This window comes from Bombina bombina, chromosome 5 (genome assembly GCF_027579735.1).
Source record: "Bombina bombina isolate aBomBom1 chromosome 5, aBomBom1.pri, whole genome shotgun sequence".
NCBI classification, from domain to species: domain Eukaryota; kingdom Metazoa; phylum Chordata; class Amphibia; order Anura; family Bombinatoridae; genus Bombina; species Bombina bombina.
In genome coordinates, this window is record NC_069503.1 from 101462411 (window position 1) to 101487951 (window position 25541).

The 25541-nt window shown below is 38.3% G+C and overlaps 1 protein-coding gene across 2 annotated transcripts in view; it reads left to right on the forward strand.

Moving 5' to 3' along the window:
* LOC128659995 (gastrula zinc finger protein XlCGF26.1-like) overlaps window positions 1-25541 on the forward strand; it is a 103327-nt gene that overhangs the window by 41784 nt on the left and 36002 nt on the right. The window contains exon 1 of one of the 2 annotated variants that reach the window (XM_053713587.1): window positions 18645-18873. The exons of the other annotated variant lie outside the window; for it this stretch is intronic. The gene's annotated coding sequence lies outside the window, so the exon portion shown is untranslated. Of the gene's footprint in view, window positions 1-18644; window positions 18874-25541 lie in introns of those variants that run through there. 2 annotated transcript variants of the gene reach the window in all.

The following is a 25541-nucleotide window of genomic DNA, read 5'->3' on the forward strand; positions in this document are numbered from 1 at the left end:
GCTGCACTTCATCCACAATACTCTCTGACCTCAGATCAGCACTTTGCTTTTTCATCAGTTCACTCTGGCGGCCATCCTAATAGCCCCATCCAATGTTAAATCAGCCTCTAACTGTAGCTTCAGTGAGACTTCTGCATCTGCAATTCCTAAGACTATTCTGTCTCTGATTTGCTCTTCTTTAGCAACACCAAACTCACAGAATTCAGTTAGTTCATACAGGCTGCGCACAAATGACTCCACAGATTCTCCCACATGCTGAGCACATTTGTGAAAACAGGCGCTCCCATGAATCGCATTTCTTTTGGGCACAAAGTGAGCACTGAGTTTGTTCATAACTATTTCAAAGTCAAATTCTTCCCCTTCTTGGAAAGTAAAGGCATTGAACACTGGCTCCACATCTTTCTCCATAGAGTATAAAAGAGAATTAACTTGTACTTCACCACTCTCCTTGTCCAGCTTGGAAGCAATCCTGAAGCGTTGAAACCGCTGACGCCATGTGGGCCAAGCTGCAGGCTGAGAGAAATCAAAAGGCTCAGGTGGGGTAAACTTCAACATCATCATTAATCAGGAAACAGAAGCGCAGGCAAGTACTTCTGACACCATGTCATGAGATGCAGGACACAGCATAGAAGATACAATGTTATTTTATTGCAGAGCATAGAAGTATACAGCTTGTACAACACATCTGACTTGATAACTGTGACCTAGACAATAATGGCCCTAAACCACGCCCCCATCCAGTGACGTCACTTCCCACTCTCATCACAGTATCAACCTTCAAAATAACCTATATGAAGTGATGTGTATACATTACTTTCAATGACTACCATCCAAGTAATTCCATATATATGTATGTAGACTTTGTATGGATAATCCAGATAGGGAATAGTATTCAATAAAAGGGGACATTACTCAATTTATCAAGTCAAACTGGGAGTTGAACCCTTTTGGTGATCTAGTATCCACAGTTAAAATCCAAAAGGTCTCCCGTTTAAAGAGCTACCTATTTCGATCACCACGTTCAGGAACTCTAATTTTCTCAATAATTTTCCATTAGAAGAACTGGACATTTCCATTATGTACCTCCAAAAAATATGTTTGATCAAAAGGGAAGAAACAATCATTTTTTTTATATCTTGAAGATGTTCCCTAATCCTCTCATGTGACTCGCGTGTTGTGCACCCTACATATTGTTGTTTACATTGTGAACACCATATCATGTATACCACATGGTTTGACCAACAATTTACACAGGATTCAAGTTTATAGGACTTCTTGTTGTCAAAGGACTTAAACATTGGTACTTGATCCACATATGAGCTAGATATACACGCCCCATAGTGACATTTGTACATGTCCTTGCAAGTTAACCATGAGTTAGTCTTGACCTTTGTCTCTCTCAGTTTACTAGGTGAAAGCATGTGGCCTAGTGGGGTTCCCCGTTTATAGGTGAACCTGCAACCCTTATGTACAACCTTCTCAAGTTTCTCATCTGCTGAGAGTACGGAAAAATGTTTCCCTATTATACCACAAATCCTTTCATATTCAGAGGAATACTCAGTAACGAAGGTAACCCCCTTCCTGTCTAATTGACCTATTTCTGTTGTATCGTGCTCTAAGGAGGCCTTGTCAATTTCACTTTTGACCCTTATGTCGCTATCCGAATATCCCCTTGCTCTCAATCTTTATTAAGTTATCGCCCTCTCTCAAATACTCAGAACCTTCTGAGCAATTTCGCTTTACTCTAGTTAGTTGTCCTTTTGTAATGACATATGTTACATGATGGGGATGGCAGCTCTTACCATGCAATATCGGTTTATGATCTTGGAGCTTGTTCTGGCAGCGGAGACCACTAGTTGTGGCGGTGGAAGATGTTTGATCTCACTCTATGTGGAAGACTTTGAATACTGACAGGACAGGCTGAGCATCCAGAGGCATTCCGCAGTAAGTGGGGTGAGTTGGAGAGTTCCTGAGTCCCGTAGACTGGTAAGGACATTGTCTAATCTTCCTTGATACCCTGACTTGTTTTCCAGTTGCTGAGAATTATGGCCCTATACACGAGCACTGTGTTTGGGCTCTACTAAGGACAGAAAACAAAGCGTCTTAGTAAATGGAGTTCATTCAGCAAAGGGGGCTGTTATTAGTGGTGTTCCTCAGGGGTCAGTTCTGGGGCCTGTTTTGTTTAACATATTTATCTGTGATATCAGCAAAGGGCTACAAGTGAAAGTATATCTGTTTGCAGATTATACAAAAAATTGTAACTGTGTATATTCTGGGGGAGGGGGGGTAGACAAAATGAGAAGTGATATACAACAATTGGAGTATTGGACGACTGGGATCTAAAGTTTAACACAGCAAAGTGTAAAATAATGCATTTAGGGAAGAAAAATCCAAATATTAATTACAGACTCAATGACAATTTACTGACTGTTACAGATGAGGAACAGGACTTGGGAATTATTATTTCAGATGATTTAAAACTTAGAAACAATGTAGTAATGCAGCGAGTAAGGCTAGCAAAATGCTTGGATGTATTGGTAGAGATATTTGCAGCAGAAATAGTAAGGTTCTTATGCCAGGTTCTTAGGCCTCATCTTGAGTATTGTGTGCAGTTCTGGAGGCTACAGAAGGATATTACCAAACTTGAATCTGTGCAAAGGAGGGCTAACAAAATAGTACATGGTCTAAAAAATAAAACCAGGATAGGCTCAATGACCTAAATATGTATAGCTTAGAGGAGAGAAGGGAAAGAGGTGATGTGATAGCAACTTTCAAGTACGTTAAAGGGCTTAGTAAAACTGAGGCTGTGGGTATTTTACATAAAATGGAAAATAAAAGAACAAGGGGTCATGATCTCAAGCAAAGGGTAGTAGATTCAGGAGTAATTTGAGGAAGCACTTCTTTACAGAAAGAGTGATTGGTTTATGGAATAAACTTCCTCAAGAGGTAGTAATGACAAACACTGTGAGGGACTTTAAAAATGCATGGGACAAGCATAAGGCTATCCTACGAACTAGATAAGTTTATACTGTTAGGTAATATCGGGCAGACTTGCTGGGCCTATGGCTCTTATCTGCCGTCAATATCTATGTTTCTACTAACCAGCTTATGCTTAACCCTATGAGACTGTTCTTTACATCTCATCTGCAGAACACAGTTTCCGCTTATTATAGAGCATTGATATATGAATTTGTTTCCCTTTTTTGTGATATAGATATATACACCCTGGCACTCTCGGCTCTCTGGGCTACTGAACTGATGGAATAATCTAGTTTAGCCGATCTCTTGCTAATAATTTATTATGTACAAATGTGTTACTATATTGTGTTTACAGCAGCATTAAGCCTGTTGTGTAGTGCCCTGTGTATTGTGCAGCTTTACACCGTCCCTTTATTAGTATAAATGAGACAAGATAAAAAGAGATGCTAATTTAGCCCATGATCAGTATTTAGTGTCATTGGCTGTTATATGTGATCAGGTACAGACAATACATTGTGTCTAATAGCACCTTATGTCATTTACTGCCTCTGTGCTCTATACTTCCCTATACATTATCCTTCCCTATCTCCTTTCTTACCTTATCTACCCCACCTTCCCCAGCACCTATTCCTTCCAGTTACACAACACCTTGTGCTGATTGTCACATTCTCCCTTATCTATTTGTGTATTCTCAGATAATATTGTGTTTTGTTTTATATTCTGTCTGTTATTGACTGTTTTATATCTTGTTACTGGTCTGTGTTTTATTAATATCTCTCTGTTTCCTCTTGTCATGTGAATGTTTATGTGAATATATATAATGCATTATCAAAAACCTTACTTTAACCCCTTAAGGACCGGGCATTTCAGACTAAAACATCCCCAAAAGACCAGAGCATTTTTGGCATCACTCTATTTAAATAGAAATAGAGCCATGTTTTTTTTATTTACCTATCAAAACTATATATTTATTTTTAGTAGACTACCCAAAGTATGCGATGAAATAAAAAAAATCATGAACTTTTTTTCACAAACTTTGGGTTTCTCACTGAAATTATTTACATATCACTTGTGCAACCATGCCACAAATGGTTATAAAAGCTTCTCAGGTTACTTTTAGCTTTAGTTTAGAGATTACACATACTGATCTGTGTATCTCGGATTGAACCATTACGGAACTTTGTGTATGTATGTATATATATATATATGTATATATGTATGTATATGTGTATATATATATATATATATATATACATATATATATATATATACATATATATATATATATATATATATATATATATATATATATATATATATATATTTGTGATACAAAGGATAGGGTGCACACAGATAGAATTAGAGGGTAAAGCGTGTTGTGCTGGCAATCCTAAATGAATATAAACAAATTAATTAGAAAAGAGCTCTAATATGTCAAAAGAGCTAAAGCGGATACCTGGCCGCACCAACACACCCCTACAGTATACTAAGGAATGACATCCTAAACAGGTCTGCTGAACATATGCTTTTAATAAAAACAAAGCCAAAAAAGATACATGCTGAGAATAATGGCAACAACAAGATTACAGCACACACACATATACCAAGCGTAGTGCACTACTGTCAACTGTGAGCTAGCATTTGCAAAGTAATTGTTTACTCATGAGAAAGTCCGTCCTTGATGCCGGGCACTTAAGTGTTAAAAACACGCTCCGGTTTAAAGATTTAGACAAGTTACCGTCCTTGATATCTCATTATATGTATACGTTCCGGTACCGGATTAAAGATGTAATGTGAGAGTCCAAAGGATGGTACTAGTACTATTGCAAACTTAAGTTTGCAATAGTACTAGTACCATCCTTTGGACTCTCACATTACATCTTTAATCCGGTACCGGAACGTATACATATAATGAGATATCAAGGACGGTAACTTGTCTAAATCTTTAAACCGGAGCGTGTTTTTAACACTTAAGTGCCCGGCATCAAGGACGGACTTTCTCATGAGTAAACAATTACTTTGCAAATGCTAGCTCACAGTTGACAGTAGTGCACTACGCTTGGTATATGTGTGTGTGCTGTAATCTTGTTGTTGCCATTATTCTCAGCATGTATCTTTTTTGGCTTTGTTTTTATTAAAAGCATATGTTCAGCAGACCTGTTTAGGATGTCATTCCTTAGTATACTGTAGGGGTGTGTTGGTGCGGCCAGGTATCCGCTTTAGCTCTTTTGACATATTAGAGCTCTTTTCTAATTAATTTGTTTATATATATATATATATATATATATATATATATATATATATATATATATATATATATATATATATATATATATATCCACTGTGTATCTGCACTCACAATTCAAAGATAGTCAGCAACCAGGGTGCTCAGTCAAAATTTCAATAAGTATCAACAAGTAGGGACTGCACTCACTGGATTCAGTTCAAATAATACCTTATTTATTCAATGGTGACGTTTCGGGGTACGCAAACCCCTTCCTCAGACCAAACACAGTGCACAAGAAACAAAGTGACTTTAAACCCAAATAAACCCCTCCCATCTTACATTCCAAGAAATTGCGCCAAAACCGTATCCATGGAGACCAGGTAGTTACCTGGCAACCATGTTACACATACAATTTAAGGCATTCAAATAACAGTGGTGTGATTATTACTTCCTAACTGTTAATAAGACAAAAAGAAACACCAGTGTGTAAACACTTATGTGTATAAAAACTGTGAAGACATCATGCTTAATATATACCTTTAAAATTCAGTATATCAAATCATATACAATATAGGTAAAATAATTTGAGTAAATATATAAACCCCTCTGCAACAACGTAGCTTATATGTTCAGGTTTACACACTAATCAGTGTATTATTCGGCACCAAATAATGTTAGGCTGTTTAGAAACATAGTTACAGTTTGCGTGGCTAAATGCAATTATTGCAAAGATGAGCTTCATATTTAGTGTTAGAGAGACTAAATGTTACCATTTAATATAGACATTTAACCTTTGCTCAGTGAGTTAGGGATTAGTGGAATGATCATATCGGATTAGGTATAATGTTAGTTACTCACTGTATATTATGAATTGCTGCTAATCGTTCACCAGCTGCTGCGCTGTTCAAAGAGTCTATAGTGTGTCAGTTGGGCGCAAGTTACAGAATCAGCCAATCAACGGTTTGTTTAGTCAGCCGCATGACTCATTAGCATACCGTGACATCACCGGGCTTTGCAACTAGACTCTGTAGTAACGTGGCTAATTTGCATATTGAGATCGTACCTGTCAGAGTGTGATTTTCAATACTGTTTACGCTCCGTGGTGTCCTAATGTTGCAAGCGTAGTTCATAAGTTATATGTTGGAGCCCAACATTTACCTTGTATGCGTATGTGTGATTATAGCGGGACCGATTAGGGACAAAAAAATGTCAAGCAGCCCCTGTTTGATCAATGCCTATCTTAGTTGGTTAGTCACCTGTGTGAGTGTAATAATGCTAATATAGGACTCCTGTGTGTTTAGGTTTGATATCATATGGGACTGCATGAGTAAATTCTGGGGTTTCCTGTCCTTTTAAACCCTTTTTATTAAATATGAATATTACATAAATATGTTTTTATATATTTTCAGACACACACACACACACATATATATATACATACACACATACTGTGAGCTCTCCGGAGCAGGGCCCTTTTCCTCCTGTACTATATTTGTTTTGTATTTTATCACAAATCTTTGTCATTGCATACCCCTATCACTGTACCCCATGCTACGGAATTTGGCGTCGATATACAAATAAATGATAATAATATATATATATATATATATATATATAATCAAAATAACAAGAGTATTGCATCGAGCAATGATACTTTTGTATTGGACTAACTATACATTTATAAGATGACAGCTTTCGGAAGAATGTCTTCCTTTTTCAAGTCTGAAGCAACACTGACCAATTTGATGGAATTTGCAGATTATATATTAAAACACAGGCTAAAAAGACAGAAAGTGTTACTGAGGTCTGAATGCAGTGGGGGAGGGGGTGTTGTAAAATCATGAGGGGGGTTTAGGAGACAGAGGCAGACAGGGGAAATATATGGTTATACACAAAGCATATACTGACATAAAGCTATACATAAACATAGAATCAATATGTACAGTATAAAGATGTGAAATACGGTATACAGGGGAATATAAGATAGTCAAAAAAGGAGAAAGGAAAGAAAGCAACAAAAAAAGGTGAATAATAATAATGACAAAAGTGTGGACATAGGCTTACCTGTGTACCTATGCATAGAGAGTGTGGAATATACAATGTAATTGACTACAGTATATGAAAGTACATTACAACAAATTTTGATAATGGGTTAAGAAATCAGAGTCCACATTTAGTCCAGAATTTAGCAAGTTGAAGTGCATTATCATTTTCATTTCAAAGGTTTTTTTTCTATGGTGTTTTTGAAGTTGCCTCTGAGAATCTTGATTATGAGGTCTTGGATGGAATGGTCAGGTTGGGTGAAATGGTGACCAACAGGGGTACAGCAGTTTGTTTTCACAGTGGTTTTTGATTAAGTGTCTGTGTAAGTTCATCCAAAGGTGCAGTTTTTGGCTTGTTTCTCCAATATAACATCCCACTTCACATGCAGCGCAATGTTTCATGTATACCACATTTGTAGATATACATGAATATGCCCCTTTAATGTTATAGCATTTACTCTTGTGATTAGCTGTGCTGCTTTTACAAATGTGTTGACATAGCTTGCAGAGAGCTTTGTTGCGGAGCTTGGTTCCATTCTGAGTGTTCTTTTTATCAAGGGGAAGCTTTCTGTGGACCAGTTTCTGTTTTAGGTTGGGTGGTTGTCTGAGTGCCAGGATATGGGGTTTTGGAAATATTTTTTAGATTGTGGGATCCTCTAAGAGTAGTGGCTGTAAGTCTTATGATTTTTTGTATTACATCTACAGCAGGGTTATATTTGACTACTAGTGGGATATGCAATATGTTTTTCTTCTCCCTGTATTGTAGCAAGTGTTCACGTGGGGTATTGAAGGCAGAGTTAATTTGTTTGTTTATAACCCTTGTTTTGTAACCTTTTTCTCTGAATGATTGGAACAGTGTGATGAGGTGTTTGTCACTGTGTTTTCATGTCCACACTTTTGTCATTATTATTATTCACCTATTATTATTCACCAAGAAAGAGACGAAATCCTAGTGGATATAAAATGGCATTATGGAATCAATCCGGCCATTTGAAACCACCAGTCAATATAAGGACTACACCCTACAGCTGGTAGAAACCATTAACAAATTGGACATAGACTTATCCAGCAGGAAAGTGTCCTAATGCAACCTGGACACTAAAGACTATGATGTAAACTTAGTATATTCTTGGCAACAACATAGACCCATTACGGGCAATAGCTATAATAACTCAGCCAAGTCCAACAAAAAGAGTCATAGACACTGTAACCAAAATAATAAGGTCACATTTTCAAGCATTGACATGGATGTTGGCGACTCAGAATCTATTATGTCTACCTCCACACATACTCAGGGGTCCTCTGCATCAGTGTCTATTGCCACAAAAGTTGTACCTGAAATAGGAGTCACTGCACCAACTAGACCAACACTATCTACTTTGGTCAAAACACCACAACAAACCAGTACCCCTAAGGGTGTCAGCCAAGCACATAGATACCCCAGCAGGGCCACTTAAAAAAACAAAAATAGACAGTGTAATTAATCTTTCTCACATTGCCCTAACCCCTGCACAAATTTCTATACTTAATAAAGATCTCACTTTTGCACCTAGCACAAATTTTGATGTCTTTACTACTATGATAGATGTCAATCGATTAGTGCGTAAGTTCACCTTAAGAAAACATTTCTCAGGTTTGACACACGATATCCCCCTCTTCCCCTAAATCCCACCACACGAGTTACCACTAATAAAGTAGTGTTATTATTTAATGACCTTTGTGACCTCAATTATTTGATTTCACTACAGGTCACTGCCACAAGTTCCATTACAATAAGCAGTACAGAGGGATATCTTATTACTTAACAACACTTTAGCACAATCGCACTTTGGTGCTAAACACAATATTTCATATACAGAAAGGTTGGCTCTAAAACAACTAGAAGCTAACCAGGACATAGTGATCACTCAGGCGGACAAAGGTGGGGCAGTAGTTGTTTTAAATACCTCTGACTACATCAGTGAAGCCACCTCCCAGCCACAGGCTGACCACAGGCTCTATATGAGACTTGACTTTGATCCTACTCATACATATAGGAGAGAATTGTTGTCTTTCTTGGACATGGCACTGGAGGAGGGCCACCTTACCAAGGAGGTGACTGACTATTTCCTTATATAAGATCCTCTTATACCCACCTTTTAGGGTCGTGCCCAATATGCACAAAACTCTCCAGAATCCACCAGGCAGGCCAATTGTGGCCAGTATGGGGTCCCTCTGTGAGAGACTAGGTGCCTGGCTGGACTCAGCACTCCAACCTATAGTTTTGTCCCTCACAGGTTACATAAGAGATAGTGCTCACCTTCTACAACAATTTGAAAATGTTAATTGGCATCCTGATTTTCATTGCCTCTCCATTGATGTAACAGCCCTTTATTCCAGCATCCTACACCACAAAGGGCTTAAGGCTTAATGGGTCATATGATCAAGAGATACACGTTTTACTCTGATGAATACATTGATTTTTTTGGTTTCTACAGCCAGATTCTTACTTACACACAACTACTTTGTCTTTGGAGGGGATTTCTACCTGCAGAGATGCCGGACAGCCATGGGGGCTAAATTTTCCCCAACATATGCAAATCTTCACATGGGCTGGCTAGAACATAACCACATCTTTGTAGATGATTTCCCCTTCGGAGACAATGTAGTTGTGTATGGCCGGTATGTAGATGACCTGTTTGTCATTTGGCACTATGGTGGGTCACAAAATGTGAATCCTTTTATAGACATGCTGAACGAGAATGACCTCAATCTTAAATTCACCTATAATGTTGAATAATACACCATCTCCTTCCTAGACCTCCTGCTTTCCATAGATAATGACAACATAATAATTTCCACTATCTATAGAAAATCGCTGGCACGGAATATGATCCTAAGAGCTGATTCCTGATATGTTAAACATATCACTAGAGGTATACCAAAAGGCCAGTTCATTTGAGCACGTAGAAATTGCTCAAACCTATCGGAATATAGATCTCAGGCCAATCTCATCACCACACGCCTGCAAGAGGGATGATATAACAAAAGAACCCTATCTAGAATAGCAAATGAAGTAGGCAAAATAGACAATCCTTACTCACCAGTACTAACATTAAAAATAAGAAGCCTATGGAGTCAGCATCCACAGATAATATAGTATTTTCTACCCAATACAGTAGACAGTTTCACAATATCTGTGATATAGTACTGAAGTACCTCCCTATTCTTCAGAGTGATAATAAACTGAATTCTATATCTAAAGATCAAATCAAATGTGTAGCAAAAAAAGCCCCCACAATGGGAGACAAAGTCAAAAAACATTTTTATAATAAATCTGCACAGTCCTCTAACTGGCTCACAGCAGTGAAAGTTTTTTTTTAGATGTGCTCCTTTTCAAGAAAATCTGACCAATTCAAATCCTCCCAAACATGATTTATTTTTTTATATGAACAATAGAATTGGTTGTACCAGTGACCATGTGGTGTACCTCATCACATGCCAGCAGTGCTCCCTCTAATATGTGGGCATCACGACACGCCCCCTCAAAGATTGTATTAGGGAGCATCTGCTGTCTTTGGATGAGGAGACCCCTAAGACACCAGTGGCCAAGCACTTCTGTTCCCATGGCATTCGCATTAAACATCTCTTCCAATTTGTGGGTATAGATTTCATTAGGAGAGATATTAGGGGGGGGGGAGATAGAATATGCAAATTACTTAGGAGAGAAGCATATTGGATATTGACCCTGCAAACGAAATTTCCCAGGGTCATAAATAGGAGACATCATTTAGACCTATTTATTGAATAAATTCCCTCTCCCTTTTGGATTAAGTTTATCCATACTTATTTATTTGTCACGTGTTCTCTTTTTTCCTTCACATTTTTATCTTCCCATAGTTTTATCTCTTGTTAATATGAGTATTGTGCCTTTCTTACTTACCTCATTATTAAATAAGTATTCTGTCCTGGTTCAATAAGTTTCCCTCCTTCAGTGTTCCCCTTATCCATACATATTGGTTTTTATTTAATAACATTGTCTTACCATTACTTTCTTAAGCATCTTTTATATTCACACTTATTTTTTTCTAATGATTATTATTTTCCAATGGCGTGCTTTATTTTTCTCTTATACCTTTTTTCTTTTGTCCCTCTCCCTTTGTCTTATCACTCTTCATTATGCATGCATTATTCATACTTTCTGTATGATGTCTTCAAATGTATATTTTCTTTAGTGTTAGCAATTTATATATCGTTGTGCTTATGGTATAATATACGACCAAGTTACATCTGGAACATACTTATGTATTTACCTTTTTAAGGTCGTCATAACTCCATATTTTCCAAATTGGCCAGGCACATAATGCTATCTTTTCATGAACTAGTGCCCGCCACTATGGCCTTTTGCTTACCACTATTGATTACACAATTCTCTACCTTATTCGGATACATCATTTTTTAATATCCCCGTCATCATTTTTAAATATTATGTTTTGAGTGTTTATTGTATATCTAAGGTATTACCTAGGTATGACTTTGCTATTGTTTAGCCAGTATTATTCTATGTATTTTTTCTATTTAGCAAGCCTTATATTATATTGTATTGCATTTTACACTTGTCACTAGTTTGACACACATTGTTATATTTGTTCACTCCCACTTATATTCTTATTGGATAATGACCAGCTTATTAGTGCTCACCTAGTGAGCATATATAGATCTCTGATGAAGTGCATCTGAGCATGCACGAAACACGTCAGATCATTTGCACCTGCCTTGTACACGGAAAAGTGCCTCACCTTCACTAGCTTGAATAAACCACGTTTGGTTTCTGATTCCTTGTGTGTTTTATTTATATATATATATATATATATAACAGTGGAACACACAGGTGTGTACAAGGTAAGGTGGTGCGGATCTGATGCGTTTTGCGCATGCTCAGTGTGCGTCAGATCAGCACCACCTTACCTTGTACACACCTGTGTGTTCCACTGTTCTAACCTGAATAAACCTATTTGGTTGATTGTACCGGATGGTCTTCATCATTTTTATGTATTCTGTATGGAAGGCTGAGCTAGCCTTGAGGACCGGAACATATGACATCTGGTATGTTTACTTGGCTACCAAGCGGGTTTTCTTTCTAAATCTAACCCCCTTTCACACACACTCTGAGTATTTTTCATTCACCGGGCAATCCCTGCCCACACGTCATTCAGGAGGCGTCAGATGCGGCATCATCCGCGCACACCAATCAGTGATCCACCAGACGGCAACCCTTGCCTTCACGTCTCCTTCGAGGAGGAGTCAGACGCGGCATCACCCGTGCACCTTCACAAGCGGCATTAGCCGCGTTCATCAACCAGCGATCTATCAGATGGTAACCTTTGTCCTCACGTCATCTTCGAGGAGGAGTTAGACACGGCATCACCCACGCACCTTCATAGAGGCACTACAGCCAGAGAGAAGCAGGTCCTTCTCAACTTTCCTATACAAACGGACAGGTAACTTCTGATACAAAACGCGGCTCCACCACGCTTCTATCTTGCTGGTTTATTCCACTGGGACTGGTGAGTCAATAATACTTTTTATGTACATATTTATGGCGATGTCTGACTGAATTATCTACTCGTTGGCATGTTATCCTGTTACTTTATTCATCAGATTTGATACATTTACTCATGAGTGTGTTGTGAACTTTCTATTTGCTACTCAGAGGGGGTTGCACCTAAGCACCAAAGGATAGAACCTTACACATTGGTTAAACTAGAAAGACAGAACTGTACTGTATCACTTACCGTCATTTTAAGGAACTTTCCTAATATTTAAACAGCCAAGTACCAATACAGCATATGGCTGAGCACATTTTTTTGTTGTATATATACACACACCCACACACACACACACACACACACACACACACACACACAAAAAAAAAAAAAAATATATATATATATAGCACACAGAAAAAGTCCAGCTCTCACTTACAAGCTCACAACTAAGATAAAAAGCAACAATGGAAGAGTTAGTTACCGCATCTGGCCAAATGGGACAAGCCCAGGTACCACGTCAAGGTCTCTTCCAAAACCTGGGTCCCTAAACAGCCACACAATGCAGGCTCACAGTCAAACAAACTGGGAAAAAATGAAGGGTGCATGGGCTTATGTGTTTTTGCACCCAGGGCTGTGCATGTTGCAGGGTCATGGGATGTGTACCAGGACGGCTTGAGAGTGCTGTCCCCTTTCGTGTTTTGTATATGTCTGGGGAGATTACATAAGCCCGTTCACCCTTCATTTTTCCCGAGTTTGTTTGACTGTGAGCCTGTATTGTGTGGCTGTTTAGGGACCCAGGTTTTGGAAGAGACCTTGACGTGGTACCTGGGCTTGTCCCATTTGGCCAGATGCGGTAACTAACTCTTCCATTGTTACTTTTTATCTTAGTTGTGAGCTTGTAAGTGAGTGCTGGACTTTTTCTGTGTGCTATATTATCGTATATATTTTTTGTAATTTACCCATTTGGGACGTGCACCCAGACGTTAACTGCCTGTGGCTCTGTGGACGGTGCAGCTTCCTGAGAATGCTGTTTTTGCACCCAGGGCTGTACATGTTGCAGGGTCTTTGGATGTGTAACCAGTCCGGACTGAAAGTGCTGTCCCCTGTCGTGTTTTGTGTATGTATGTGTTTGTGTATATATATATGTATATAAGTCCATCCACACCTTGAACACATCACCTCTGATGAAGCGCATGTGCGCATTCGCGAAACGCGTCAGGTGTTTTTGCTCTGGCTTCACCTTTTGTACCTGCACTTTGCCAATAAACTGGTTTTGAACTGACCTTGGATGTAGCTCCGGCCTCAATGCTTCCCTCCTTTGGGGATTTCTTGCTTCTTGTGTATATATATATATATATGTGTGTGTGTGTGTATATATATATATATATTCGTGAGAAGAGTGGTATTAAGGCGCACTGTTCATAAGGATAATTACCAATAGTGTTTAATATTGGTGTCAGGGTTGTGGTACTAGCACAAAAATCAGAGTTTCCGATGTGGAATGTTCTATGTGATTAACCCTGCTTAGGTGTTAATATCAGTGGAGTCGATACTAAAGATAATAAAATATAATTTAATTTAGCCCAATTCTGTTAAGGCACGAAATGCGAATAGGTAAATATGAGTACAAGGATTATTCAGTCCTATATGAAGTACCTGAATGAGTGATATCAAAGGTATTTGCAACTTATGCCATATACAAGGGTAAGATAGGATCCCAATAAAGTCAATAAGAGATTCTAAAAAGTCCTTTCAGAGCAAAGTATACAGATGGTTAGCTTAATAAGACATAAAAAGTTCACAAAGTTCACAGGTTATCTCAGTCCCAAATTCAAGTGGGATTATGTAGAATCAATTAGAAATCTTGTGTAATCCTTATGTTGAAAATAAATGCCCACTTACTAGATGTAACCTCAATCCTATGAGGTAAGTGGGAAGCGTCTTTAGTGGATACAGTTGTCCCTCAGCAATCTGGAAAAGCTGCTTCTCTGCCTCTTTAGTGTGGTTAGAAACACTGCTTCCCTGCTTCCTTAGTATGGTAGAGATTTCTTTCTCCCCCCTTCCTTTCAGCTTGGTTATTCGTTCAGCTCCCAGTTATCCGTGATGTAGAATACATAGATAAGGGAACACAAATATGGAAAAGATAGTGCAACACTGTATTGTAAATTTAAAACCTATATTTATTTCATATGTTTAAAAATGCTCACATTCTTAAACCTCAATCCAATATGAGGTATCAATTAGGCATAACAATAGTAGTTGAATATAACAGGTGCAAATTTCCAAAAGTGTATAGATGAATTACATCAGTCAGAAGTGCAGGAAAATGGCATAAAAGCAGTTTGTAAAATACAGTTCAGTACATTCTTGTTCAAATCTCTCCTTACGCGTTTCAAAGGTTTCTAAATAATGGGTTACCTTCTTCATCAGAGGATATTTTGAGTGTGATTGCTGTTAGGTAATTTGGGACTTTAAATAGGGTTTACCTGGATAGTTACGATTTTGCAAAGCTCTGATTGGCTCTTTGTGGTCATATGACTTATAGGGTGTATTGGCTAATCCACCAATCACAGGCTGGATAGATCGTACTTTTTACTTTGATTTCCAACATGCTTAAATGAAGGTATCAGTAAAAATACCACCTATTAAAATTCTCCTAAAAATATTTATTATCAGCTTCATTAATTAAATGTTCTTTAGTATCTAAAATTAATATGAGCGCGAGTGAGGGTTCTTAGCGCATGCGCGTTGCTACTGATTGCGCTTATTAGCATATTCGATGGGGGGGTATAATAACGAACCAATCAGATTAGAGGTTCGAAATTTTAGCGTTAGTTTCCCCAAGCTTCACAAAAACCAACTGACAGCAACAAATACCTACTAGCTTCTAGTAGCCACAACCAGGAATGGATAAAAAAAACATCCCCTACGGCCAGTATCAACACCTTAGACGCAATTGCTCTAAAATTGAACATTTTGAGCAAGAAGCTGCTATATTGAAAAAGAGGTTTATAGAAAGAGGGTACAAGGAAACAGAACTTAATAAAGCTTACAAAAAATTGAAATGCATTGATAGACACTCACTCCTACAGAATAGGCAAAAGAAGAAACATGGTGAAGGAAAAATGCTGCAAGATACAGCCAACTTTATCACAACATACAATGAAGGCTCTAAAGAAATAAAAATGATTCTCAGAAAACATTGGCATCTGCTAGAAAAAGATGAACTTTTAAAATCGATTATTCCAAAAGAACCAAAATTGATTTTTCACAAAAACAAAAATTTGAAAAATACTCTTTCACCAAGCAAATTAAAACAGCCAAAAAAACAAAACTGGCTGGTTAAATTGTCCATAGGCTTTTTCAAATGTAACTGCCTCAATTGTGTCGCATGTGAACATCACTACAGCGGACAAAAATCGACTACAGAAGTTAGATCTAGTAGCAATGGTAAATTATGCAAACTTAATGCAGCTTGTAACTGCAAAACAGATCATTTTGTCTACTTGATCAAATGCACATGTGGACTTCAATATATAGGACGCACGACACGACCCTTTAAGAAGAGGGTAGCAGAACATCTAACGAATATCAAGGTGGGGGAAAAGTCTCATAGTCTGTCACTCCATTATAGAAATTACCACGACAAAGATACAGAAGGTCTAAATCCACTATTCTAGAATGTATACCGGTTAATGAGAGACGAGGGGATAGAGAGCTACATCTGAGACAAAGAGAAACCTTCTGGATACATACTTTACACTCACAAACACCATTTGGCCTTAATAAAGATATAGATTTGGCAGCCTTTTTAGTGGAAGATTGAAATATTCCCTATTTTAAAGATGATCACAAGGAATCAAGGAATACCACAAACACCAATACACTTTTGCATAAAGATGTACGTTAACCAACTCCTCTTACAAAATACATTATATTTAAGGGGATGCATGTGGTCATCCATATTTATACTGGGAAGCAGATGCTTGTATATCATCACTTACAAGCATCGTTTACTTTGAAAGAATCCTATAGATAACTATATATGTCTATAATATCACCTATTATTCCTAATTCTTTAAAGGGACATTATACACTCATTTTTTCTTTGCATAAATGTCTTGTAGATGATCTATTTATATAGCCCATAAAGTTTTTTTAAAAAATAAATGTTTAGTTTTGCTTATTTTTAAATAACATTGCTCTGATTTTCAGACTCCTAACCAAGCCCCAAAGTTTTATGTGAATACTGTCAGCTACCTTCTCCAGAGTGCTCCTGTTTGTGTAAAGGGTCTTTTCATATGCAAAAGAAGGGGGATGGGGGAAGTGTCTTATTTGCCACTTGCAGTGGGCTTTCCAGCTACCTTTTCAACAGAGCCAAACTGACAGCTTCTAAGTAAGTTTTTAAACAGTTTTATACTGGATTTTTATATCAGTATCTGTGCATCTTATTCTTTATAGCAGTGTCTATTACATGCAGTTATATAAAAATGAGTGTATACTGTCCCTTTAAGGATTATGTACTAATAACAACTAGATTGGAAATCCAAAAAGCCTCTTTTTTGTTTAATCAAAAAACAATTATCCAAATTATTGTCTCTGTCTTTCAGATAATTTTAAAAGAATCTGGATTCTTACAATGTATTTGCTTCAAATTCAATCCATAAATAATGAATTTTAAGTGTACACATAAAGACTTATCCTTTATGGGAAAGATTGTTTTAATACGTTATGTTTCATATTTTATACTGTGTTTGAACTTTTTAAATGTGTATATATTGTTTTAATATTTAGAAGAAAGCAGTAGCATATATCTAATTTGGGATGATTTGAAACCAGAGATATCACTACTGAAAACAAAAGATAGCTAAAATCATTCCTCACTTAAAAAACAAAATATCCTTTTTAGATATGCTCTATCAACAACCAGCACTCCACGATCGGTATAGATACAAAATCAACTAACTACTCAGCCCAATGTTGAGAACGTTGAAAGTGTAGCATATATCTAATTGGATAATCCACACACACCCCTGTCATTGTCAAATAGGGAGGGCTAAATACACGCATGCGCAAGAATCTATCACTGAGTCGAACAAATACATTGCAATTAGACTCCCACTAAAGTGAGAACCAGCATAACGATCGTCAAAATCATAAGGTTACATCGTATACATATACTTATGAGTAACAAGTTTCAGCAATCGGGGGAAACTAACGCTAAAATTTCGAACCTCTAATCTGATTGGTTCGTTATTACACCCCCCCATTGCATATGCTAATAAGCGCAATCAGTAGCAACGCGCATGCGCTAAGAACCCTCACTCGCGCTCATATTACTTTTAGATACTAAAGAACATTTAATTAATGAAGCTGATAATAAATATTTTTAGGAGAATTTTAATAGGTGGTATTTTTACTGATACCTTCAATTAAGCATGTTGGAAATCAAAGTAAAAAGTATGATCTATCCAGCCTGTGATTGGTGGATTAGCCAATGCACCCTCTAAGTCATATGACCACAAAGAGCCAATCAGAGCTTTGCAAAATCGTAACTATCCAGGTAAACCCTATTTAAAGTCCCAAATTACCTAACAGCAATCACACTCAAAATATCCTCTGATGAAGAAGGTAACCCATTATTTAGAAACCTTTGAAACGCGTAAGGAGAGATTTGAACAAGAATGTACTGAACTGTATTTTACAAACTGCTTTTATGCCATTTTCCTGCACTTCTGACTGATGTAATTCATCTATACACTTTTGGAAATTTGCACCTGTTATATTCAACTACTATTGTTATGCCTAACTGATACCTCATATTGGATTGAGGTTTAAGAATGTGAGCATTGTTAAACATATGAAAAAAATATAGGTTTTAAATTTACAATACAGTGTTGCACTATCTTTTCCATATTTGTGTTCCCTTATCTATGTATTCTACATCACGGATAACTGGGAGCTGAACGAATAACCAAGCTGAAAGGAAGGGGGGAGAAAGAAATCTCTACCATACCAGCTTTTCCAGATTGCTGAGGGACAACTGTATCCACTAAAGACGCTTCCCACTTACCTCATAGGATTGAGGTTACATCTAGTAAGTGGGCATTTATTTTCAACATAAGGATTAGACACGATTTCTAATTGATTCTACATAATCCCACTTGAATTTGGGACTGAGATAACCTGTGAACTTTGTGAACTTTTTTTATGTCTTATTAAGCTAACCATCTGTATACTTTGCTGTGAAAGGACTTTTTAGGATCTCTTATTGACTTTATTGGGATCCTATCTTACCCTTGTATATGGCATAAGTTGCAAATACCTTTGATATCACTCATTCAGGTACTTCATATAGGACTGAATAATCCTTGTACTCATATTTACCTATTCACATTTCGTGCCTTAACAGAATTGGGCTAAATTATATTATATTTTATTATCTTTAGTATCGACTCCACTGATATTAGCAGGGTTAATCACATAGAACATTCCACATCGGAAACTCTGATTTTTGTGCTAGTACCACAACCCTGACACCAATATTAAACACTATTGGTAATTATCCTTATGAACAGTGCGCCTTAATACCACTCTTCTCACAAATAGTTTTTTCCATAAATTGAAATAGGACAGTGTAGGGTGGGGACCCTGCAATTGCCCTTATTTCAGGTATATAGGCAGCCAGTTCATTCACCTACTCTACTAACCAACTACTCGGGGGGTACACCTACCGCTGAATCATCTTGCTCTCTTTAAATACAAAAATATATATATGTATATATATATATATATATATATGTGTGTGTGTATGTATATATGTATATTACACGTTATATAGCACCAGTTCCTACTTAGTGCAAGAGTTTATATTTTATAAAATACACGTTATACGGCACCAGTTCCTACTTAGCAAGTGCAAGAGTTTATATTAAATAAAATACACGTTATACGGCACCAGTTCCTACTTAGCAAGTGCAAGAGTTTATATTAAATAAAATACACGTTATATGGCACCAGTTCCTACTTAGCAAGTACAAGAGTTTATATTAAATAAAATACACGTTATATGGCACCAGTTCCTACTTAGCAATTGCAAGAGTTTATATTAAATAAAATACAGGTTATACAGCACCAGTTCCTACTTAGCAAGTGCAAGAGTTTATATTAAATAAAATACACGTTATACGGCATCAGTTCCTACATAGCAAGTGCAAGAGCTTATATTAAATAAAATACACGTTATACAGCACCAGTTCCTACTTAGCAAGTGCAAGAGTTTATATTAAATAAAATACACGTTATACAGCACCAGTTCCTACTTAGCAAGTGCAAGAGTTTATATTAAATAAAATACACGTTATAAGGCACCAGTTCCTACTTAGCAAGTGCAAGAGTTTATATTAAATAAAATACATGTTATAAGGCACCAGTTCCTACTTAGCAAGTACAAGAGTTTATATTAAATAAAATACACTTTATACGGCACCAGTTCCTACTTAGCAAGTGCAAGAGTTTATATTAAATAAAATACACGTTATACGGCACCAGTTCCTACTTAGCAAGTGCAAGAGTTTATATTAAATTAAATACACGTTATACGGCACCAGTTCCTACTTAGCAAGTGTAAGAGTTTATATTAAATAAAATACACGTTATACAGCACCAGTTCCTACTTAGCAAGTACAAGAGTTTATATTAAATAAAATACACGTTATACGGCACCAGTTCCTACTTAGCAAGTGCAAGAGTTTATATTAAATATAATACACTTTATACGGCACCATTTCCTGCTTAGCAAGTGCAAGAGTGTAGAACAAAATGTCAGAAAAAAATCTACTTTTGAAATTCATAGTAATTTTTATTGCATTGTATTGTTGGTATGCATCTGTTGATTTTGTAATGATATACCTTATTATCCTTTTAAATGGGCTGAGCTTGCTGTGAGAAAATATCTCATTTTGTTATCACTCTATGTAAACACAACGGGGCCTATTTATCAAAGTGCAGCAGACATCGATAAATGCCGAAATGAAAAATATGTATACCTATATATTAATGCATTTATGTGTGTGTATATATATATATATATGTCTGTAAATACATATATACACACACACACATGTGTATGCAATCGGGCTGATTGCTGACTGCCGCCTCAGAGGTGGCGGACGAGTTATGGAACAGCTGTCTTAAAACCGCTGCTTCTTAATTCCTGTTTCCAGCGAGCCTGAAGACTCACGCAGAAACAGGTGTATACGGCCCCATTCTGGCTATGATATATCAGCCCCTAATACTGAATAAATTATTGTTATGTTTTCCTATCCCTGCGGATGAATTGTTGTCTATTTCATGATAGTCTTTGAACATATAATAAAAACTTTGAAACAGTTTCTTATAATTTTTTTGTGTTCACTGTTTTTGTGTTTAACTAGAGTTAAAACATCTGTTCTTGACTGGAGTAGCAGTGAAAGGTGCCCAGACTGAGATAAAATGTGTTACATGCAGATTAGATTTGATTTCAGTGCAAATCTATGTTTCTTTCATGTAATTGGCAAGAGTCCATGAGCTAGTGACGTATGGGATATACAATCCTACCAGAAGGGGCAAAGTTTCCCAAACCTCAAAATGCCTATAAATACACCCCTCACCACACCCACAATTCATTTTTCCAAACGTTGCCTCCTATGAAGGTGGTGAAGTAAGTTTGTGCTAAGATTTCTACGTTGATATGTGCTTCTCAGCATTTTGAAGCCCGGTTCCTCTCAGAGTACAGCGAATGTCAGAGGGATGTGCAGGGAGTATCACCTATTGAAGGCAATTGTTTTCCTCACAGGAGATCGATTTCATAGGTTCTCTGTTATCGGTCGTAGATATTCATCTCCTACCTCCCTTATTCAGATCGACGATATACTCCCATATTCCATTACCTCTACTGATAACCGTTTCAGTACTGGTTTGGCTATCTGCTATATGTGGATTAGTGTCTTTCGGTAAGTATGTTTTCATTACTTAAGACACTCTTAGCTATGGTTTGGCATTTTATGCATTAATATAAAGTTCTAAATATATGTATTGTACTTATATTTGCCATGAGTCAGGTTTATGTATATTTCCTTTTGCAGACTGTCAGTTTCATATTTGGGAAAAAACATATTTAGGAAAATATTTTTCTTACCCGGGGTTTAGTATTTTTTCAAATTGACTGATTTTTTTCTTTAAAATTTTGCGGGCAAAATTAGACTCGCGAGGGCGCAAAATGCCAAAGTTTATTGCATCATTCTTGGCGCAAGAATTTTTTTGGCCCGAAGCTACGTCCGATGACTCAAATTCATCATTTCTGGCGCTGAGTTCCTTGCACAAGGTTGCGTCTACAATGACACGAGTGTCATTTCCGGATGTTGTTAGCGCCAAAATTATTTTAGTTGCCTTGTGCGTTATACTTGGCGCCAAATAATTTATTTAAAAACCCCATTTCTTTATGCCTCTTGCCTTTTTATATGTCAGAGGGCTATGCTGTTTGCATTTGTCTTGCAAGGTGTATCCAGTCCACGGATTCATCCTTTACTTGTGGGATATTCTCATTCCCTACAGGAAGTGGCAAAGAGAGCACACAGCAGAGCTGTCCATATAGCTCCACCCCCCAGTCATTCTCTTTGCCGGCTCTAAGCACTAGGGTCTCTCTACGGGAGGGTAAAGTGAATGTAGTGTTAGATAGAATTAAGGCTCTAAAGCTAGCTAATTCTTTTATCACAGATGCCGCCTTGCAATTAGCTAAATTAGCGGCAAAAAATTCAGGTTTCGCCATTATGGCGCGCAGAGCGCTTTGGCTCAAGTCATGGTCGGCCGATGTGTCGTCAAAATCCAAATTATTAAATATCCCTTTCAAGGGAAAGACCCTTTTCGGGCCAGAATTGAAAGAGATTATTTCAGAAATCACCGGGGGAAAGGGCCATGCTCTCCCTCAGGACAAGCCCTTTAAGGCTAGAAACAAAGCTAATTTTCATTCCTTTCGTAACTTCAGGAGTGGTCCGGCTTCAGCCTCTACAGCTGCAAAGCAAGAGGGTAACGCTTCACAGCTCAAGGCAACCTGGAAGTCTTACCAGGGCTGGAACAAGGGTAAACAGGCCAAAAAGCCTGCAGCTGCTACCAAGACAGCATGAAGGGGTAGCCCCCGATCCGGGACCGGATCTAGTAGGGGGCAGACTCTCTCTTCGCTCAGGCCTGGGCAAGAGATATTCATGATCCCTGGGCATTAGAGATCTTTTCCCAGGGATATCTCTAGAATTCAAGGACTCCCCTCCAAGGGGAAGGTTCCACATTTCTCGTCTGTCTACAGACCAGATAAAGAAAGAGGCGTTCTTATGCTGTGTAGAAGATTTACATACGATGGGAGTGATATACCCAGTTCCAATTGCAGAACAAGGTCTGTGTTTTTACTCAAACCTGTTTGTGGTTCCCAAAAAAGAAGGAACTTTCAGACCAATCCTGGATCTAAAAATTCTAAACAGATTCCTCAGAGTCCCATCATTCAAGATGGAGACCATTCGGACAATCTTACCTATGATCCAGGAAGGTCAATATATGACTACCGTGGATCTAAAGGATGCGTACCTGCATATCCCTGTCCACAAAGATCATCATCATCAGTTCCTCAGGTTCGCTTTCCTAAACAAGCATTACCAGTTCATGGCTCTTCCATTCGGTTTAGCCACTGCTCCCAGAATTTTCACAAAGGTGCTAGGGTCCCTTCTGGCGGTTCTAAGACCGCGGGGCATAGCAGTGGCGCCTTATTTGGACGACATCTTAATTCAGGCGCCGTCCTTTCACAGAGCCAAGGCTCACACAGAGATTGTATTGGCCTTTCTGAAGTCTCACAGGTGGAAGGTGAACATCAAAAAGAGTTCTCTGTCCCCACTCACAAGGGTTCCCTTCCTAGGAACTCTAATGGATTCAGTAGAAATGAAAATATTTCTGACGCAGGTCAAAAAGTTGAAACTTTTAACTACTTGCCGAGTTCTTCATTCCATTCCTCGGCCATCTGTAATTCAGTGCATGGAGGCAATCGGATTAATGGTAGCGGCAATGGACATAGTCCCTTTTGCTCGGATACACCTCAGACCACTGCAACTATGCATGCTCAAACAGTGGAATGGGGATTATGCAGATTTGTCTCCTCAAATTCAGTTGGACCAGGAGACCAAAGATTCTCTTCTCTGGTGGTTGTCTCAGGACCACCTGTCTCAGGGAATATGTTTCCACAGGCCAGAGTGGGTCACTGTAATGACCGACGCCAGTCTGTTAGGCTGGGGCGCGGTCTGGGACTCCCTGAAAGCTCAGGGCTTATGGTCTCGGGAAGAAACGCTTCTCCCGATAAACATTCTGGAACTGAGGGCGATATTCAACGCTCTTCAGGCATGGCCTCAACTAGCTACGGCGAAATTCATCAGATTTCAGTAGGACAACATCACAACTGTAGCTTACGTCAATCATCAGGGGGGAACAAAGAGTTCCCTAGAGATGACGGAAGTAACCAAAATAATCAGATGGGCGGAGGATCACTCTTGCCATCTCTCAGCAATTCACATCCCAGGAGTAGACAACTGGGAGGCGGATTTTCTAAGTCGTCAGACTTTTCACCCGGGGGAGTGGGAACTCCACCTGGAGGTATTTGCCCAGCTGACTCAGCTATGGGGCACTCCAGAATTGGATCTGATGGCGTCCCGTCAGAACGCCAAACTTCCTCTCTACGGGTCCAGGTCCCGGGACCCCAAGGCAGTATTGATAGATGCTCTAGCAGCGCCTTGGTCCTTCAATCTGGCTTATGTGTTTCCATCGTTTCCTCTCCTCCCGCGTCTGGTCGCCAGAATCAAGCATGAGAAGGCTTCGGTGATTCTGATAGTGCCTGCGTGGCCACGCAGGACTTGGTATGTAGACCTAGTGGACATGTCATCTGTCCCACCATGGACACTGCCAATGAGGCAGGATCTTCTAATACAGGGTCCATTCAAGCATCCAAATCTAGTTTCTCTATGTCTGACTGCTTGGAGATTGAACGCTTAATTCTTTCAAAGCGTGGGTTCTCTGAGTCAGTTATAGATACTCTGATTCAGGCTAGAATGCCTGTCACCAGGAAAATCTACCATAAGATATGGTGGAAATATCTTTGGTGTGAATCCAAGGGTTACTCATGGAGTAAGATTGGGATTCCCAGGATATTGTCCTTTCTCCAAGAAGGAGATAAAAGACCTAAGGTTAAATCTAATACTTCTAACCGTTTTCGTTCCTTTCGACAAAATAAGGAGCAGAAACCTAATCCTTCCTCCAAAGAATATGGTTCCAATTGGAAACCTTCTTCAAGTTGGAATAAATCCAGACCATTTAAGAAACCAAAGCCAGCCCCCAAGTCTGCATGAAGGTGCGGCCCTCATTCCAGCTCAGCTGGTAGGGGGCAGATTAAGATTCTTCTAAAACATTTGGGCAGATTCTGTCCAAAATCAATGGATTCAGAGTATTGTCTCTCAAAGGTACTGAATAGGATTTAGAGTAATCCCAGCAAATCCAGTTAAGGCTCAGGCTTTCCTGAAGTGTGTTTCAGACCTGGAGCTTTCAGGGGTAATCATACCAGTTCTGTTTCAGGAACAAGGTCTGGGATTTTATTCAAATCTATTCATTGTCCCAAAGAAAGAAAATTCATTCAGGTCAGTTCTGGATCTGAAAATTTTGAATCGTTTTGTAAGAGTGCCAATTTTCAAAATGGTGACT